The 21,824-nt window shown below is 39.6% G+C and overlaps 1 pseudogene; it reads right to left on the bottom strand.

Annotated features, from left to right (window-relative positions):
* Positions 1-15,592: 15,592 nt before the first annotated feature.
* LOC132360811 (small ubiquitin-related modifier 2-like) overlaps positions 15,593-21,824 on the bottom strand; it is a 28,346-nt pseudogene continuing 22,114 nt past the window's right edge.

The following is a 21,824-nucleotide window of genomic DNA, read 5'->3' as shown; positions in this document are numbered from 1 at the left end:
TTTAACAATTAAAAATCTATACTTTTTAAATGATGTATTTTTTCCCAGAAAAATTTAAATAGAATTGGATAGTGACTTTGAAAAGCTAAAAGTGTTTCAACAGTTGTTGTTTTTTTTTTAAATCACATACCATGCCATTGTAGTTTTCTTTTTCTAGTTTAATTCTTTTGAAAATCATGATTCGGATTGCACATGCAGTCGCAGCAGGCTCTCTTTCCAAGATATGGGTCAATCCCCCAGGGCATATGCAGTTGCCTGTTCTCAGTAAACAGTCTCAGCAAGAAATGGGCAATGGAATTTTATTCATGCAAGGCAGAAATCAATAAAACAGGTTATAATTTTAGGATATACTTTGTATATCACCTTGAATTTGGTATATTGATCCTTTAATACTATTGTATTTTTCTATACAACAAACAAGAAATGTGGAGAATCTTAAGTTTTTTTTCATAGTAAGAGTAAAGCATGCTTATCATATAAAAACTGAGGAACTGGACAGAATAAAATGCCATATATTTGGCAGAATGTGTATGGTTTGGAGCACAGATTTAGGGTCTACTTGACTAGCTTCAAATCTCAACTGTGCCACCAACTAACTGTATGACCTTGGGAATGTGACTTTACTTGTCTGTGCTTCTGTTTCTTCAGTTGTAAAATGGAGATGATGTTAATAGTGACTATACCATAGGGTTGCTGTGAGATGAAATGAGTCACCCAGATAAACCATCTGGCTCCAGGAAGTATTCAGTAATAATTAGCTAACCTCATGCAAGGCAACCATTGTTGATGATTTGCTATTATGATTTTATTGCGTGTATTTTTAACATTTGTTATTATAATATGTGAATGTGTATATATCCTGCTTTTGTTTTAAAATTATTAATATTTTATGACTACAAAATTGTTATATAATCTTATAGTAAAAAAATGCAGATAACATGTTGGCTCAAAATGATGTTCTGATCATGGAAGCCATTTAAAATGCTTTTCCTGGAGTGTCTTAGTACACTGGTATAAACAGCAGAGGGTGGCCCTCCTCATCTGTGAGAATGCACAATGTAACTCTGAAAATTGGATGTTTGTCCCAAGGGAAATTACACCTCCCTCCCCATAATGTGTCTTCAGAGGGGTCCTTATGCCGGCTGCCTCAGTGATAGATATGTGACTTGCAGTCAGTGTCTCTAAGGGAAACAGTCCTATTTACCACCCACCACCAGTTGCTCTTTTGTTTCACCCAAGATAGTATTCTCAAAGACTCTTGGAGCAGGAAAGAAGCTCTAACATTTTGTGGAACAGAAATATCAGGAGGCTACTTTCTTAGTCATTGCCGTAACAAAATACTACAGGCTGGGTGGCTTAAGCAACAGACATTTATTTCTTACAGTTTTGGTGGCTGGGAAATCCAAGATCAAGGTGCTGGCCAATTCAGTTTCTGGTGAGAGCTCTCTTCCTGGCTGGAAAATGGCCACCTTGCTGTGTCCTCACAAGGTAAAGAGAAAAGAGGAAATGGAGAGAAGGGAAGAGGGAAGAGGGTAAGGGCTGAGGGTGAGGAGCAGAGGAGAGAGGGAGAGAGGGATAGGGACAGAGAGGGAAAGAGAAGGGGAGAGGGGGGAGAAGGGGAGAGGGAGAGGGGAAGGGAGCGAGATAGAGAAAGAGAGATCTTTCTCTTCTTATAAGACCACATTCCTATTGGATTAGGGCTCCACCCTTATGGTCTCATTTAACCTTCATTACCTCCTAAAGACCATATCTCCAGATATAATTAAATTGAGGTTAAGACATCAACATATGAAGGGCTTCAACATACCACATGCTATTGGGTGTCGTGGTTGTGTTGTAGGCATTGTGGGTACACAGGCAACCTAAATAGTCCCTGCTTTCGTAGATTTTAAAGCCAGTATGGGGCTCAGACAATAAACAAACAGAATAACATGGTGTCATTAGTAACCCTTACTGAGGAGAAATAATAAGGGTAGGAGGAGAGAGAGCAATTTAGATGAATATATGTGCCATTTAGGATAGAGTGGTTAAGGAAGTTTTTTTTGGACAAGGTGGGTATCTGAATAGGGACTTGAATAACTGAGGGAGGGAGTTGTGTACCTATTTAGGGAAAGGGCATTCCAGGCAGGGGGTAGAGTGAGTGCAGAGTTCTTGAAGTGGCAGCATGCTTGAAGTATTTGTGGAACAGCAAGCAGACCAAAGTGGATGAGTGGAATAAACTAAGGAAAAAATGGTGGGAAATGTAATTGAAGAGAGAGCCAGACTTCAGATCATACAAGGCTGTAGGGCATGATATCTTTGAGTTTCCTTTTGTAACAGGGAAGAGCCAAATCTGACTGCATGTTGGATCTATTTCTTTTTTTTTTTTTTAAGGAAAATGCATTTTAAAAAAATTTTATTTATTTATTTTTGGCTGTGTTGGGTCTTCGTTTCTGTGCGAGGGCTTTCTCCAGCTGCGGTAAGCGGGGGCCACTCTTCATCGTGGTGCGCGGGCCTCTCACCATCGCGGCCTCTCTTGTTGCGGAGCACAGGCTCCAGACGCGCAGGCTCAGCAATTGTGGCTCACGGGTCTAGTTGCTCCGCGGCATGTGGGATCTTCCCAGACCAGGGCTCGAACCCGTGTCCCCTGCATTGGCAGGCAGACTCTCAACCACTGTGCCACCAGGGAAGCCCCAGATCTATTTCTTTTACTTTGCTTCCCGTTGCTTTTGTTCACCAAAAGGATACTGTCTATACACAATGGCCTGCCTCAGGGAGCCCTGCCCCTCTGCCTGAATGTTAAACCAAAGTGCCTTTGTTCAGGGAAACATCCTGACCCTGTCCACCTGTGCCTGGCTGCAAGAAGGAAGAAATGAACACATCCCCTCCTCGAGGCTGGCCATTCCAGGGAACATTTGCAAATCTTATGGCCATTTTACTTTACTTCCTCACCTCCTCCCCCTCTCTGTTCTATAGGAGAAACTGGCATCCAAACCCCGATAAGATGGATTTTTTGGAAACACTAGTCTGCCATCTTCTTGGTCCGCTGGCTTTCTGAATAAGGTCATATTCCTTGCCTCAGCCCCTCATCTCCGATTTATTGGCCTACCGTGCGGCGAGCAGAACAAGCTTGGACTTGGTAACAAATATGGCTTAGCCAGCAAGGAGCCTTGCTGCTCACGGCTAGCTGGCCCTTCTCAGGGAACGTTGCAGCAAGGCCTTAGCAGCTGCCAGGACCACTTGTCCTGAGGATCTTCCCTTCAAAATTCCCTGAAGCGGCACCAGCTACCCCAGCGCTTGGCAGTTGAAGCATGGAACCGACCAACTTCTGCGAGTCGATGGACTCGATTTTGTAGGGTAAGTCTACCCGATTTGGGAACAGGTTCGTTGGTTTTAGCCTTGGTTTTGTGTATCCTTTTGTGTTGCGAGTCAACAGACTTTGTAGGGTAAGTCGGCGTGCATACTGGGAACATATTTCCCTCTCAATTTGGGCTTTTCCTTTACAGGATAAGCCAATTTGTTTGATTGGAGTACCCTGTTGGAGGGGGAATTGTTGTTGGACTCTACCTGATTTGGAACCGGTTCGTTGGGAGCTAGTTCATTGATTTTGTAGGGTAAGTCTACCTGATTCGGGAACCAGTTTGTTGGTTTTGGTCTTGGTCTTGTTTTGGTTTTGTGTGCATCAATGCTAGAATTTGTTTGGGCCTTTTGTGTTGGAATTTGTTTGCTCCTTTTTGTGTTTTGGTGTTATCAAACTTATGAAAATGGGAAATACTCCATCTATCCCGAAGGAGAGCCCTTTGGGGCGTATATTAGATAAATGGGCAAAACATAGCCGTGAGCCTTTGACTAAGAAAGACATGATATACTATTTTAATAGGGTGTGGACCCAATACATAGGATCAGAAGAGCGATAGCCCCTGAATGGCTCGCTCAATTATTATAGGATCTTGCAGTTAGAAGTGTTTTGCACAAGAGCAGGCTGCACAAGAAGTTGTTCCAACTGCCCCCCTCCCCATGCCGCCATCATATTCACCGCTCCCTGTTTCCCATACCCATGGGGATCAAATAGAAGTTTCTATGTTTACCCCCAGAGCACAGGAGCCTGGTTTAGTATCACCATCTAAGACCCAACAGGGTACCAAATTTGGACCGGGAGCCACTTCTGCAGCAGGGCAATTTCCCTTGTGCCAACATCCTGTAAGAGGCCAGGGGACTCCCTTAGACTTGAGGCGTCTCATTCTAATTTCCCCACAGGAGCCCTGGGCAACTTTGACAGTGGGGAAGAAGTTGATTGACTTTCTAATGGATACCACTCCTGAAACCTTCCCTATTTATCTTAAGAGGCTTGTAAATTTTAAACAAAGGGGAAACAAAGTCATCCTAGGAAAAACTCGCCTGTGTCTTTGAGATGAGATGGTCTTCTCAGGAACCCTCATCGCTGCCATCTTTTTAAAATGCAAACTTTGAAAAGAGGGTAAAATAGTTTAGAAATTGAGTTGTCGAGGATAAATAAAAAACCGAAGTGTCTTTTCTGTAAAAAATTCAGTCATCTAGACACGTGAGCTTGATTTGTTCTATCTGCCAGAAACCTAGTTTTAATCCCACCTCTTTTTGTAAACTGATGGGTTTTACATTGCTGTACCTGACTTAGGCCTGAAATTTTGAAATGAGAACTATGATGTCCCTCTGTTTGTGTCCTTGTATGTGTCTTTGTCTTTGGATAACATTGCTGAGATTAATTTGTGGATGAGCTCTGTTTAATTGGCCTAAAGAAAAGTAAGCGCTTACAAACCAAGCCATTCTAAATACAAGAGAAATTGAGCTAAATGAGTTTCTGGTTCACGTGAACTGGGAAATATTCAGTATTAAATTAATACCTGATATTAATGTTTGTTTGTTGATCTAATTAATATAGACATGTCTTTAAAATCATCAACATTAAGTATAATACTTCTATTGTGCCTAGGTTTAATATAAGCTAAATAAAATCTTGTTATATCTGTTGCAAATTTGTCAGCAAGGAAAGTAACTTGATGTGAAGAAACTTTTAAGGAAAGAAAATGCAAATGAGATAAGAGCTTTAGGTAAATTTAAAAAATAATTATATTTTAGGAATGTCTATCTAAAATTAGTCTCTCCAGATAATCGATAACTTGAAAGTTAGAATTGTGTTAAATAAGTTAAGTGATGGAAGGTTCTTTGGAAAGTGGACCCTGAGAAAAGAGTTTTGTACATGGTCAGGATTGACTAAGTTTAAAATAAGTTTAATTGAGTAAATGAACTTTAAAAGTAAGCTGATACAAACTTGAATTTGGCTTTTCTCTGTGTTAGGAAGACAAGGTTTCTTAAGATGTTGAACTGCCTTTGATAACAGATTTTAAGTTTCTTTACCTTTTAAGTGATCTGTTCTGTATTTGACTTTGAAATCTTTTATTGTTACTTTGGCTTAGTGAATAGCTATTGTTTCACAGTGACCTGTTATCCTATCTAAGTTTTTTAAACCCTTTTGATATTTTTTTTTTTGACAAAACTTCCCAAATCAAATTATAATGAAGTTCCTTTGACCTCTAGCTAACTTTGGGATGCTTCAAAGGGGCCCTAAAACACTCTAAAGTAAGATAGTAATTAACTAATTAGGTTCACTTGGTATGTTGAATTACACGGGAAGTGTCGTCAAATACATAATTAATCTTCTTAGGTTATATTGTATGGCAAATGATACAGGTATTCTAGAGAGTATATAGAGTTCCTAAAATTTTGGTATGTCCTGGTAAAATGTTATCAGTCATAATTCTAGTTATTATCTGAAAGTGTTGTATGTCATAGCAGTAACCAAGTTACTTTGTTAATTGCATTGTAATCAGATTTAAACGTGCCTTCTTAAGTCTTTTGTCATTATAGACAGTTATGGTTTCACTCTGATGCCTTTGCAAAAATGCTTCCTCTTCAAGAAGATTTATAGAAAGGACCTTTGGATAAATACAAGTTTCTGGCTTTTAGAAACTTAATAATGCTGAAGTGGGTAAGAAATTGAAAAATTCTAATGGGAAAACTGATGGCTTCATAAAGCTATTAACAAAAAGGATTAGTTACATAGGACTAAGTGAACTGGTGAATATGGTTATAATTTTTATGGTTTCTATCTGAAAAATGACTGGTTTAAATCTGTGTTTTCCAGGTGTAAGGAAAACCTTCCCCTTAAACTAATTCTGACTTACAGTAATTTGGTAAATTATACCTTTGTAAGCAGCATTGAAACATTTATTTTTTTCTCTCTTCCTAGTTGATCCTGCCAGTAGCATATGCTTGTCTGGAAGATTAGGCCATGCATGTCTAAGTATGCACCGCCAGTACAGTAAAACTGCGGATGGCTTATTAAATCAGACCGATCAGTTAAATTGGTCGCTTGTTATTGCAACTGGATTATAACTAGTTATACTAATCATTGTTTTAATTTGTTCTTTGTTTCCAAATTGTTTGTGCTTCGTGTCTCCCTGCTGTATTATGTCTTTGTCAATGTTACTAGCTACATTACATATATCCCGTCTATTTTATAAGATGTTGTCTCTTATAGTACCTAATGTGTAACCAGGCCTCCAACAAAACTTCTACGGCTAAACATCTTCAGGAAATAGGACACATTTATAACATAAAATAATTGTAATAGTGTGATTCTAGGTATGGGAAGAAGCAACAAGGGAAAATGTCTCCTGGATCATAATTAGATAGAGGATCCAGAGAATCTTTAATTATCAGTAGGGCCTAATCCGAAAACTAGCACCTAGAGTGGCATATCAAGAATTTTCGTCTGATCTGGGATAAGCCTCCCAGCACCGTGGGACAAAAGTTGATCATGAAATGTCTCCCAAATATTGGTCAAATTCCTGACCAAGAGGAGAGGATCTGAGAAATGGAATATTTCCTGCCACGTCAGTCATTAGCGATTGCAGCCCTCCAGCGTGAGCCGGTGAGCCCTGAGGAAACTCAGGATATGAAAATACAGGATACAGGCCCCAGATAGCTGAGGTGCATATCAAGGGAATGATTTCAGTGAGCCCAGACTCTTGCATCTTCCCATACATAGAAAAGCACTAAATTCCTTAAATTGAGATGCTGTCTCCCGGGCCTGAAGCCCTCAAAATTTCCTCCAAATAAATCATAACTCTCAACTTTTAGGTTGTGAATATTTTTTTAAGTCTAGAGGTGTAAAGGAGACACTTTCCAGAGAGGAACAAAAGACACAACATTTGGAACACTGGTACCAATGACGATCACTCCCAGAAAGATCCATCTGACAAAGCAATTAGAACAGTCATCACCCCTTTTTCCACAAGATTGTGGAACGGACATTGACAGTGGGGAATTGTAACAGGGAAGAGCCAGATCTGACTACATGTTGGATCTGTTTCTTTTACTTTGCTTCCCGTTGCTTTTGTTCACCAAAAGGATACTGTCTATACACAATGGCCTGCCTCAGGAAGCCCTGCCCTTCTGCCTGAATGTTAAACCAAAGTGCCTTTGTTCAGCGAAACATCCTGACCCTGTCCACCTGTGCCTGGCTGCAAGAAGGAAGAAATGAACACATCCCCTCCTCGAGGCTGGCCATTCCTGCAAACATTTGCACATCTTATGGCCTTTTTACTTTACTTCCTCCCTTCCTCCCCCTCTCTGTTCTAGAAAGAAGCTGGCATCCAGACCCCCATAAGATGGTTTTTTTTTTTTGAGACATTAGTCTGACATCTTCAGGGTCTGCCGTCTTTCTGAATAAAGTCATATTCCTTGCCTCAGCACCTCATCTCCGATTTATTGGCCTGTCCAGCGGGCGAGCAGAGCAAGCTTGGACTTGGTAACCCTTTCAAGTAGGTAGGAAGAAGCCCTTTGAGGGAGCTTGGTGGCTCTGTTGAGAGTAGCAGGTAGCAGGCAGGTGTGGAGACAGGAGGCACTGTTGGCTCTAGCAGTCACCCATCCAGTCCGGAAGACTCCTCTCTGCCTCGCTGTTATGTATCACCCACATTTCTGCTTCCTGACCTTTGCTCTGATCTCTTCCTTGACATTGTACCACTCCCCTCTCTACTTATTAATCTTTTGTGATCCAGCTCCTGTCATTGACTGATTTCATTCCAGGCTATTTTATACCTGGAAAAACATGGCAGGTGACCTCTCTTCACATCTTTCAAATAATTTAACATTCCTGGATTCTGCCAACTCAATAAGTTATTCTGAGAATAATCTCCTAAATGTGTATGATTCTACCTTACTAAAGTAACACTTTTCTTACCTGGAGATTCTGACTCCATAGCCTCATGTAAATGGAATGCAGAGAGAATTCAGAAAACAACAACAACAACAACAAAAAACGCCTCTAGGCTGCCAGAAAAGGAGCTGCAATTCATGCCCTAAAGTCCGCATGTTTTCCTCTTACAGCCTCATCTCCACAAACGACCATTAGAAGAGCTACATGATAAACGTCCATATGTCACTGAATCAAACTTGGGTCCCCTTGCCCATACACAGTAAAGCCTATCTACTGACACTGGATTGTGGTGAAGGAAAGTGCAGTGTTTATTGTAAGGCACCAGACAAGGATTCTGAGTGGCTACTGCTCAACAGACCTGAACTTCCCTATGGTTTTCAGGGTAAAGTTTTTAAAGACAGGGTGAGGGAGACTGTTACGGTTATGTGATCAGCTCATGCACACTCTTCTGATTGGTTGGTGGTGAGGTAATCGGGTGTCAACATCATCAATCTTCTGGTTCCAACCGGTCTGGGTCTACGTGCTTATGGTCAGCATACAGTTAACTTCTTCCATCTGGTGGGGTTTTAGTATCTGCAAAACAGCTCAAAGGATATGACTCAGAATATTATCTGCAAGCCCTTGAGGAGGAACTCAAAGTCCTTGACTTTGTTTAATGGCTAAACTATTATTATTTTGTCTTGCTTGACTGTTTTCCTTTGTTGCTGCATTTTCTCCCTTGCCTGATTAAATTTATTCTTTGGAACTCAGGGAAGGCTTAGGAGGCTAAAGTTTCTCTGCAAACAAGAGGCAGGTGGAGGCCATGGGGAGCTGTGGCGGGGGTGGTCTGTCCCAGGAAGGCTCCTCAGGGTCTTCCTCAGTCACACATGGTGCTCTGTGGCAGGGAGTTTCCCTTCTTTCTTGTTTCTGGGGATCTCAGTTATCTTACCTCTGAGCTTGAAGAATTTGTCTTTCTCCAGTTGATAGGATGGACCACTCAGCTCACTCAGTTTGGTGTGGGGTGAAGTCAGTCCCACAATGTGAAAACCACCTTATCAGTAGGAAATATTGAGGACACCTGAAGGAACAGACTGGGACGTTCTGACGGGAAGCAGCAAGCGTATCTGACATTTTTTAAAGTTTAGAAGTGAGAGGCCCTGGAATGTCTATAGTTGACAAATTAGAAGGCATTTAAAACTCTTAAGGTTTCTGTTATTCTCCACTTCTCTTTCTTTCCACGGCTACCTTTATCTTTGTCCCTTTTCTATTTCCCTGCCTGGGCAAGGGAGGGCATGCTTTGTGTATCATCCTATTTAATTAATCTATTCTTTAAGAACTAGAGATGAATTTCTGGAAATAATGAAAAAATAGAGGAAAATGCTTAGACGTGTCTTACAAATGCCTGCTAAAGTATTACTCTTTATATTGGTGACTGCATAACATTTATTTCAGTTTAGCATCTATTTTTTACGTTGCAGCCTTGGCACCTGAATTAATCAAGATTAATGAGCTGGCCCTGCAAGTAATGAGCAGCCTCTGAAGGACTGGTGTATGGTCTCAATGAATGCCAGCTGAATTCAATTTCAATGATAATCTGTTCCATTAAATGAATTGCACGAGTCCTGAGAAAGGCAACTTATATATCTGGCTCATGACTACAATAGCTGTGAGGGGATAGGAAGGCTCTTCGTCGACTCCTTAAAGAGGGTAAAATGGACTTACACAGATTTCAACAGGTCTCTGGACTCCGACAGATCTAGCGGGAAACCTGCTGCTACCAGTTATCAGCTGCGAGAGGCATAATTTCTGTAAGTCGCAATTTTCTTATTTATAAAATGGTAGTAATGATTGACATCACCGTAGTCTTTGACGGGAGAGGCCGGTGCCCTGGACACAGCTCCCGGCCCTTTCTGACTATGCTGCTTGGCAAGATGTGAAGAGTTAGCAGGGCCGAGGGGATGTGCCCATCTAGCGCCTGCCGCACTCCAGCTCCACCCCAAAGACTAGCTCCAAACACGTAGGACCCCAGAATTTCACGTGCATAGGACTCTGAGCCTGCTTTCGGAGCCTGCCTGCGGTGGCCATGGGGGCTCTGCTTGAGGGATGCGAGGGGTGTAAACAGAGCTTGTGTGTTCCTGGCCACAAATATGCATTTCAGGCATCTTGCACAGTGCAGGTGGAGCCTGAGGTAGGAAGAGAAGAGGGGTGCACCTGGAATGGGTACTCTGGGGATCCGTAGGTATCCTGGGGTAGCCACACTCCTGTGTGAAACTCCAAGGAATGAGAGAACTTGAAATTTGAAGCCAGAATTCCAGGTGGTTATGACGTACAACAAGGTTGGGGGGATAGAATATATTTTATTTAGCAGATTGTTTGCTTGATTTACTGTTATTTTTTAAAGATTATTTGTAATGTGAGATGATTGCAGTTTCAAATGCAGTTGTAAGAAATAATGTAAAAGGATCTTTTGTACATTTTGCCTAGTTTCTCCCAATGGTAACATTTTGCAAAACTGTAGCATAATATCGCTACCAAGATATTGACGTATATACAATCCTAAGATCATACTCTGATTTCCCCAGTTTTACTTGCAATCATTGCTATGTAATATGTGTGAATTAAGTTCTGTACTTTTTTTTTTTTTTTTTGGCTGTGTTTCGTCCTTGTTGCTGCACGCGGGCTTTCTCTAGTTGCGGCGAGTGGGAGCTGCTCTTCGTTGCGGTGGCTTCTCTTATTGTGGAGCATGGGCTCTAGGTGGGCGGGCTTCAGTAGTTGTGGCTTGCAGGCTCAGTAGTTGTGGTTTGCGGGCTGTAGAGCGCAGGCTCAGTGGTTGTGGCACACGGGTTAGTTGCTCCGCCGCATGTGGGATCTTCCCAGACCAGGGCTCAAACCCATGTCCCCTGCATTGGTAGGTGGATTCTTAACCACTGTGCCACCAGGGAAGCCCAAGTTCTATACATTTTATCAGCTGTGTAAGTTCATGTATTTGCTACCACAGTCAAGACACTAAGCAGTTCTAATACCACAGGGATTCGTTGTGGACTTATTACTTTTAAAGATGTAGATATATAGAACGTACCAGAAAATGAGGGGGAGTAGTATTAAAATTAAATGTTTGGCCTAGGCTAAATTTAGAGTAAAATAATACATCAGAATGAAGGACACATCTGAAAGGGAAAAAACTCTTCCTGAAACAAAATGCTTGTATTAACCCAGTGATTCCACTGGGAGAGGTTTTCCTCCCACCTGCACTTAGAGATGGTGATTGTGGGAAGGCTGTACTTGAAACTGCTGTCTCTGATTCCTGGGATAGGCTGGTTCTCTGTTCTTTATTGCTCAGAACCCCACATCTATATGTTGTTTGCTCAACACTCCTCTTGTTCTTTATTGCTTAATACTCTGCATCTGTGAACACAGGAAAGCTGACTGAGGCAACCCTCATATTTTAGTAAAGCTCTTGGACTTCCTAGGAGGCCTGATTTCCAGAGTTTCTAGGAGGGTTGAGGGCCAGCCTGCTATCTTATTAGGAACTTATAAACATCTCAGGCATACACTCTACCCTGAATACAACTAGGGCAACTAGGCCAACTCATCTTCTACTGGGGCAGTTAACAAGGCAGAAAGGACTTTTATTACCTGCTAATGGCAGAAGTTATTACTGAAGCCTGTGAAAAAGGAGAAAGAGTGATGGACGGAGGAGGTAAAAGCTAAGACCCTTGTGGAACATAATCAAATAAGAATTGTTGTTAGGTTATAGGCCGGGTTCAGGTTCAGAACAGTTCCACCCGTGACCTTCCTGCAGCTTGTCCCAGATGTTCTGGGGTCCACCCTGGAATCCCTTTGATGGTTGGCGGGAGCTCCTGTTCTGCCTACCCCACCCCCTCCCAGATACAGCCTGTTGGCTAGCTGACAGGCTGGCTGACTCTTCAAGCTCTTCTTTTCCAGTCTTTTGGCTTCTAAGTCTCTGCATTTTCAGTAGTTGGTTGACTCCTAGCAGGAGCCAAGACCTAATCTGGGAATGAAGCCAGGACCCAGGGCAGCCAAAGGCAAAAACTGGCTGTGAAAATAAACCTAGCACTTCCTCAGGGACTCTAGGGTGTTAGAAATGTTATGGAGGCAAACAATTTGTTTATTTTAGGGTCCACATTATTGAGATATATAAATATGTTAGACAAATGACTGGAACTCCAAAGTTAAAACAACTGTGAACATATGTTATAGAAGTTGCTAAGAACATCAATTTGGGTAGCAGAATTACATAGGAAGGAGTGGGAGGGAACAGAGAGTACTTCTATTTGCAACTTGAGTATTATCAAAGCATATTGAGGGGGAATTTAATTTGTTTCAGTCTTATAAACCTCTTTTGTTGCTTTAATTTTTTAAATACAGGAAGATTATTAATAAATAAAATCATTATTTTACCACACAGAGAAAAATCACTATTAACATTTTGGCTTAGTTTCTTTTTTTACACCTATATGTTTACCATAAATTATACTTGCAAGAATTTTAAAGTAGGATGTGATAATTATAGAAAATATGGAAAAATCAAAAATAGAAAGAAAATTAAAATAATCTAATTCTACCACCCATAACACTATTGACATTTTGGTGTATATTGTTCTAAAATGTGAGTGTGTGTGTGTGTGTTAAAACATATGCAATATGTACTTTAACAAAATTGAATTATAGTGTACAGGCTGTTTTATAATCTGCCTTTTCTACCTAATGGTTTATCTTGAGCATTTTCTGTATTCTTATGACTTTTAATGATGAAATAGTATTCTATCACACAGATGTGTCATAATTGATTTAACAATTTTCTTATTTTGCATATTTAAGTGGTTTCCAATTTGTCATTGTAGAATAGGAGGTGGCAGGAATTCAGCATTTCTGTATTTGGTATCAGATGGACTTGCTAAAAATGACCCTTCATTCTGTCTGTTGTTTCCGGCTCCTGCTGTTTCTGGAGACTTGCTGTATCGACCATCTCCCCTTTCTTCACTAAGGACATGGATCTTATCCTATGATGGTAGAGCTAAGAGTGTGGTTTCAGCAAGGCAAGACAAACCCGAATTTAAATATTAAACCTGCCATTTCCCAGCTCTCAAAGGCTGAGTTACCTAATATTTAAAATAGGGTTACTGAAAGGGTTACATGAGACAGTGTATCTAAATGTATGTAGCTATTTAGCTGATAATAGTATTATTATTTATTGGCTCTTCTTTGAGACATGTTTATTGAGCGTTTTAACAGGGCAGACATTGCGTTAGGTGCTGAAGATACAAAGATGGGAAAACTAAAGCACAGACCTGACCTTGTGGCTGTTCAGTTCAGCATTATAGAAAATCATCAAGCAATCAAGTTTTAAAAAATTCAAAATTGCATTTATATCACGTGCTAGGAAGGAGAGAGACCTAGTGCAATGAGCCCTGTCATAGGGGATTTGATGTAGCCACAGAGGGGGCTCTTGTGTGTTCTGAAAAGGGCTGCAAGGAGATTGGTATCCACCAGAAAACACTACTTGCTCTAAGATACTTTTTTGTCTTCTCTCCCAAATGAACAGAAACTGTATGAATGTGACTTTGCAATGGTAGACTGCAGACTGGGACCAGCAGGAAATGTCTTTAACTCCTTCCTGCCCACTGGGCATGGCCTTTGATCATCTTGCTTGTTGACGGCATCTGTGTACTTGTAGCCTTTCGCATATGCCTCCAGGATGGACCGTTGTAATGTGCTTCTTTGCCGGGTGCCTGTTGTTTCCCACCTTCTCTACTCTGCCACCCTGGCAATCTTTATATTGCCAGAGCTCAGCAGGGTACCTGGCGTACAGTTGGTTCTCACAACATGCGTGGCATGTTGACTTAAAAGCCAATATGATATATCAGGGCAGAGCAGACAACACCTGCCCAGGACAGGATATAGAGAAGAAGGAAGGAGTTTCTGGTTCCTTCATATATGGGAACCCTAGGACAATTCCACGTGAAAAGGAGTAGAAGGAAAATATCAAGGGGCAGCTGCTAGGAAAGGATTTAGTGAAAAAGAGAGGGAGAGCTTTCCAGACAAGGAGACATGATGTACTACACAGGTAAGAAAGATGAGTGACATGGCCTGCAATAGAAGTATTGAGGTTTGGCTGTACCAGGAGCAGGGAGAGGCTGGGGAAGGGATGTTAGGTGGATAAACAGGAGATGACACTGGGAAAGTAGTTGGAGCTGGGTTGTGAAATGTCTTCTGTCATTTATATGAGAAACAAATTTTAAAAAACACAGGCTGGAGAAGAGCAGAGTGCTTAAGAAATACAATTTAAATACAGCTAATGATCTGACAGCAAAGAAAAATAACACAGCAAAACAAATCCTCCTAGATGTGATCAGCATGCTTAAGGGCCTTGAACTGCACAAGCCATTCAGGAACTAAAACTTCCTGGGTCTGATATCCTTGCTTCTGACCTTGCAACCACAGAGCTAATATCATCTTCAATTCCTGAAGTTAAAGGGACCTTTAGACCAGAGAAATATAGCATCTTATTTTTTAAAATTTTTGGATAGTTTTCATATTTTTATGTTAAAATGTATAAACAATAAGATTTTATGCTTCACAAATAAATTTCTTATTATTAACAAATGTCTTCATACACAAACAGAAAGTTTATTTGTATAAAATTTCAAGTTTATGCAAGAAAGTAAGAAATTTGTTGCCAGAATAAATAGGTGTTTATAATATGCTTGTTTCTATTCGGTTACCTATAGATTACATGTAGGTTTTATGTGAATATATTCCTATGTGTAGAACTGTGGTTCCCCCAAACTCACTTCATTACCTCTCTTCCTAATTGCTAGAAACTCACTTAGGGCCTTATATCTAATTCTGGTCTCTTCTCTGAGGATTCAGAATCCCAGACCTCAGCCAGAACAGATTACACCAACCAGCGGACAATCATACAGATTTTGCCACCAGACATTCTGATTTGGTACCAAGCCTGGGAAAAATAGGTGTATGAATCAGAGACTGAGAAAACAGATGTCTCGCTCAAATTAGGATAATTTGAAGAGGGTTTATTTGCAAGGGACTAATTACAAAAGCTTAAAGGAGTAAAGGTTATAACAGAATTTATAAGAGCTGAGTAACACTTTTTATTCCCAGCTTTGCATTTCATTGTCTATTTGGAAAATAAAATGCAGTGTACCTGTTTGCATATATTACTTATTTATATACAATGAAAATGAATCAAGAAGGGGAAAATAAAAGACTAAAGAAAACCTACCATAGCAGTCAGAGTGTGCTGAAACCAAATCGTGGTTTTTAAATTTAGAATACATTGCCTTACTTGGGAGCACAGGTCTAGAGAAAAGTAGCAAGAACTTTCTCAGCTTACTAGACACCCTCTGTCTGCTGCTGGAACACACTGACGATGTCTTCATTCTCCGTTTCTAGCTCTGCAGGGGTGTCTGCTTTATTGATTGGCTGCCCACCAAATCAGGAGCTGATCTGCCTTATTGAAAAGCCCTGTTGTTCACAATATGTTTTCATTAGTCTACTAAGTGGTGTAAAACATTTTAATTTTAAACTGCGCTGCAGTGTCTGCCTTGCCGCTTCAAATTAACTTGATCCTTGTTCTCCGTCTTGACTCCACACATGGGCTTTTTATTGGCCAACGTGAGTGCTGGAGTAGTTTTAGCTGCCGTTTTACAAAAGAGGTGGCAGGCAGCACCAAACTAGCACACAGATGGCTTTCAGAGACAGCAGGAGAGGGAGATGACAGTCTCTTCTGAAAGTTAGCATGTTTTACTTTTGTATTTACATGTTTAATATAACTGGAATTGGTTTTTATGTATAGTGTGATGTAGGGATCCAGATTCACTTTTTTAGACGGAATTTTCCCCCAGCACCATTTACTGAATAGTTTACCCTTTCCCCACTGATTTGCAATGCCGTCTTTGTTAGAGATCACATTTCTTCAGGAGTGTTGGTCAGATTCTGAGTTCTAGATGGTGTTCTATTGGTCTGCTTTATTTTTTTTTTTTAAATCAATGTATAACATTTAAACGAATGAATTACTACCAACTCTAATTTGGCTTAATAAATCTTGCTATTTTGTTGGGTAATGTTCCCCTTCTTTAATCATCAGTTTTTGGAATATTTTTCTTTTTTTTTGTTTCTTGCTGTTCTATAAAATTTTTTAAATTAGCTTATTTTCTATAAAATTTCTTGTTAGGATTTTGATCAGAATTACATAAATTTATAGATCAATTTGGGAAGGATCAATATCTGTAAATATTGCCTTCCTTTCTATAAGCAGAATATGTTTACCCATTATTTGTCTTCTTTAATACTTCACTAAAGTTTTATAATTTTTCCATAAAATTATCACACATTATGCCATTTACTCATTCATTCATTTATTATTTTCTTGGAAGACTTATTTTCAAACCAGCAAATTTGCCAGCATACTTGTCTCGTTCTTGATTGTAAATAATTTTTATTATCATTAGTTATAATGTTTAGTGTAGGTTTTCGTAGTTATGTTTTTATCAGGTTTGAGTAAGTTCTTTTCTAGACTTTATTTTTATGGAGTAGATGTTAGATTTTATTGAATGCTTTAACTTATCTGACATGGTTATATCATTTTCTTCTTCAAACTTCATTGGAAAATTATACCTATTGATTTTATATATTAAACCATTCTAACATCTCTAGGATTTAAATAGCAGTTTATTTCACTCCAGAGTTGTGCTTTTTCCACTACACTTTTACATCTCTCAATAAAATGAACTCTTGTTCCTTTTAAATGAGTCCTGAGAGCTCCAACCATAGGTTTGGCTGAAAAATATGCGTTTTTACTTCTTTAAAATATAATTTGGATGGATTTTCTTATTTCTTACTCATTTCATATCCTCTTTCTCGAGACATTTTTATTAAGCATAAATCTTTCAGCAACCAATAGCCTTTCAAGGAGTCAGTTAAAAAAGTTATCTGGGAACCAATACGTGGAAATATAACATTCTGAACGCAGTTTAAAAAAAGTTTAGAGTACATGTGATAAATGTGTACATCCCATGAGATGCTCTAGGAATAGAAGGTTTCAGATTTTTGTTTGGGAAAAATTATTTTCTTAATAAAATCTTATGGTCTTATTTAGTGGAAACAAGCACTAGAAGATTGTTAGTGGTCTTAGGTGGATCTGCTCTACTTGCCAGAGATAGTAAATAAGATTGTCACTGCAGCTGATTAATTTTCAGGAAAACATTTGCATCTCTACATTGCAGGGATAGTGTTGCTATGGTGATGTTAATGACATTAAGCTTTGCACAGAGGATGCTGCTTCTTACCTGTAGACTATGGCATGATCAAGATAGGAAGAATTTCTGGACCATTTAAGGAAGATTTTTATGTATATTAAAGCCAGGGTAAGGGCATAAAGCTGTTCATTAAAATATTGACTCTGTGACTGTCTTAGTACCTCTTTCTAGTTTGATGTACATTGTAATAATCTGATAAGTGAGAACATGAGAATTGAGAACTATATACTTGCATTTGCTTAAATTGAAGCTTTCAGTAAAGTGCTTTTCTTTCACTCTGAAAAATGTGGGGTCTCTTATTCCCATTGAGCAGGAGAATCGGAAGCATTGACTAGTGGAAAGAATATTGACTTTAGAGTGGAAAATAGAAATTAAAGTCCAATCCTGCTTTTTACTATGTGACTGAATTTAATCCCTCTGAATGTTGGTTTATCCTTCATAAGATGTGAATAATTTCTGTTGTTGAGAAGATAAAAAAAGACTTTCCAGGTATCACTATAGGTTAATTTTTTGACAACACAGCACCCTGATCTACCTTTGAGGAAACTATTCTCCACTATCCTTAATCCAGGCTAACAATTTTCTCAAACCTTGACTGAGATTGTGACTCAGAACTTGTGACCCCCTGGTCATAGAAAATGATCCTGGATGGATTCATGACACAGATCAGGCTGTTGAGAACCCTTCTTGAGACTTCTGTTGAATATATTGAAAGAACTATACTCTCTTTCAGGCATAGGTGCTTAGCTGATAAGATATAAGCCTGAGTTAACCATACTTTGATTACCAGTTGAGGATATTCAGCGTGAAAATGAAGTTGATACATATGAAACTGCTGGATGGCATTTCAGGGCGCTCTGAGGAGCTCCGGTTCTTTATGTCTCAGTGCAGAAAGAATTCAGCGAGAGGCAAAGTGATATATAAGAAGTAATTTATTACAATAGTATGCTCGTGAGGCTTACAAGAGGGCAGGCGAAAGGGTGCCATGTCCTGAGAACTTAGTAGCCTACAGTTTTATAATCAGAAGAAACGTGGGGGTGGGGGGGGAAGACCACCTTCTTCCTCATTCTTGAGTAGACACCATGCTTCCATCCTTAGTTCCTCCTCTATGTCAGATGGGGGAGTTTTCTTGTCCCTACATGGTCAAGCCAGGAGTGTCATGGCACTATGGAAAAATTATTTCAGGTCTCAGTACAATGAGGATCTTTCACTTTGAAATGTCACCTTTCCATAAATTATTGTTTTTTATGTGTGCAGAGAGCATGTCCTAGGGGTCAATAACTTACTGAGCTCACTTGGCAGGATGTGGATCTCATGCCACCAATGTTTTATTGTTTTGGGGCATGTCTCATGCTTGTGTTACATGGATTGTTGCTAGGCAAGCCTGCTTTCTTGAGTGATCATTAACTTACAGGGGTCTCCCATACTTTTCTTCTTTACTTACAATCTCCTAGTGGGGTTAACTATTTAATTACCTACTTTGACCCTTTACTCTGTCCCTATCACATAGAGAAACTGATCTGAGAAAGAGACATGGCATGCTTTGAGAGCTTGAACTCAGAAACATCTGCTCCTTAACTTTTCAAAAATTAAGTGAGCTGATTTATTGCTTAAACCAATTTCAGTTGGGTTTCTATCATTTGAAACTGAAAAAAATTCTGAATACCAGAATCATCAGTATACTCATATATACACAGGTTATTTTAAATTAAAACTTGCTAAATAACTAGAATTTTTCTCATAACTAGAATGGTCAAAAATCAGCCATCTCTGACTTTGATGTCACATGCCCTTTAGACGTTTCTCAGTTGAATTTTTTGTTGCCATTTTAATATTTCTATTTCTCAACAATGTATTGAGGTCAGTTATTTGGTAAATAATTAACCTTTTAAGGTGGATTCTCTCTAAGTTTTTTTTTTTTTTGGTTTATTTGCTTACATTTAATTAATTAATTTTTTACAGTAAGTAACAAAACTATGAGACTAGTCATATTGTTCACAGAGGGATCAATGGATGAGAATTGGACCATGGTTAGAAGTTTGAAGGGTATTTGTTATATGTATGTGGAGAAAGAAGAGTCCTTCAAAGAGAATGAAAATGAAGGCAAAGTGTATTGCTTCACAGAGTCAAGGGACTAAGTGAAACATTTCATGAATGTGTTAATGTTCTGCATATTTAAATGCAACACAGGGACTTCCCTGTGGCGCAGTGGTTAAGAATCTGCCTGCCAGTGCAGGGGACATGGGTTGGATCCCTGGTCCGGGAAGATCCCACATGCTGTGGAGCAACTAATTCCGTGCACCACAACTACTGAGCCTGAGCTCTAGAGCCTGTGTGCCACAACTACTGAAGCCCATGAGCCTAAAGCCCATGCTCTGCAATGAGAGAAGCCACTGCAATGAGGAGCCTGTGCACCACAATGAAGAGTAACCCCCACTCACTGCAACTAGAGGAAGCCTGTACACAGCAACGAAGACCCAACACAGCCAAAAAAAAAAAATTTATAAAATAAATAAATAAATAAATGCAACACAGAGACCCAATAAATAGGGCCTGTAAACTTTCCCTTGAGATCAGCATTTAGGAGGCTTTTAGTAATTAGTGAGAGCAATTCCATGATATTTGTTGAGAGGCTCTATTTCAGTGAAATGATAAATGGGTGGTTATTAAAAAATGCGAGTTGAAAAGTGGAGATAACTCAATGAAAAATCATGGCTAAAAAGAGAAGAAATGTGATGAAAATAGGAGACCATAGGATCAGGGAGAGTTTAAAATCTTTTCAGAATGGAAGGCCCTATGTATATTGATAGTCGAAGAAGAAGAATAAACCAGTTTAAAGGAGAAGTAATATATAAAAGGGAGGACTTGATAAAGTTAGGCCCCAGCTGAGAGAAAGATAAGTAAATGCCATTGCTATGTAAATGTGTCAGCCTTGAACTGGAAAGATGCCACCTCTGAAATCAGAAGAAAGAAGGCCAAAATTGTGTCTTAGTGTGCACAAGTATGTTGATCGGGAATCAGAAAGCTGGGGGTGACTACCACTGATAATATAAATTTCCTGAGTGAAGTAGGAGGCAAGTTTGTATATGAGACAAGGACATTTGGCCGTGACAAAAGAGAAACAGAGCTGGACATTTGTTAAAGGTGGCAAGACAGATTTTATTCAGGCTACTGCATTATCGGAGAGACTTCAGTGTAAACTGAGCTCATCTTTGCTGAAACAAAAGGTGAAAGGCTTTTAAAATGCTACAGTGTGCTAAAGGAATGTTGCGGGGGTGGGGGGGTGTTGATCTATGTGATTAGGCTAGCTCTATTTGCTAACTGGCACCTAAGGAAGTCAGGCTCCTACCCTGCACTGAGATTGGAAGCCAGGGGCCCTATCTTTCTTGATGATCACATTTCAAAGGGATGGCTTCCAGGTCCTTGAGAAAGACATTCCTGGGTTGTAGAAGATCAGTCTCAAAGGTATAGAGAAAAGATTTACAATTGTGAATTTTCTAAAGTAAATTCTCTTAGAAAAAGGAGATAAGAAGCTCATGGTGAGTTTTTGATTGAAACAATCAGCAAATTCTTTTGGTAGCAGTGAGCTTTCTCAAGCAGGCATTTTAAAGGATCTGGACGCATTAACCTAGGGACATGGCCTTGAGTTGACAGAAGCCTTGAAGAGAGTGCTTGTCACCACTCTCTGGGTGTTTGACTTTCTCAAGGTCATATTGACTTACATGATTCAGGTGTATGAAGGTGATGAAGCAGCAAGACTGATATATAGACAAGTTTAAGCAATCTCAGAGAAAGCTCTCTAAACTGATCATATAAACACTGATGACAGAATGTTTAGTTTAGAGCAATATGGAACAGACAAATAGGTAAAAAGTACTCAACTACACAACTAGAGTCATAGAAGGAAGGGATTATGGAGCAGAGCTAGAAGTCACACTTTACCTACAGCCTTCAACAAAGTCTTGTAACACAGAGTTGGTTTTTAATAGCAGAGCATGTTATTTCATCATGCATTTAGTGTTTTAATCATTCATGAGATTTATTAAATGCCTACGGTATGCCAAACACTGTTCTGAGGATGAAAAGCTCAATATAAGTAGTTGCAACTATATTAATTGTGTATTTATATATTTATGCTTACTATAAGTGTCAGTAAACTGTATGTGATTCAGTCCATGAGGTGGTGAAGTTCTATTAATAAATATTTTTATTTCCCATAATGTCCTGAATTCAAAGAGATCTTTTAGGTCCTGTTAATGAGACATATTTGAATTGTAGCAGATCCAACTGACATTTATTTGCAGTCA

Source organism: Balaenoptera ricei, chromosome 2 (assembly GCF_028023285.1).
Source record: "Balaenoptera ricei isolate mBalRic1 chromosome 2, mBalRic1.hap2, whole genome shotgun sequence".
Classification (NCBI taxonomy): Eukaryota; Metazoa; Chordata; class Mammalia; order Artiodactyla; family Balaenopteridae; genus Balaenoptera; species Balaenoptera ricei.
Note: the sequence above shows the minus strand (reverse complement) of the source record. Positions and strands in the feature narration are given on the sequence as shown.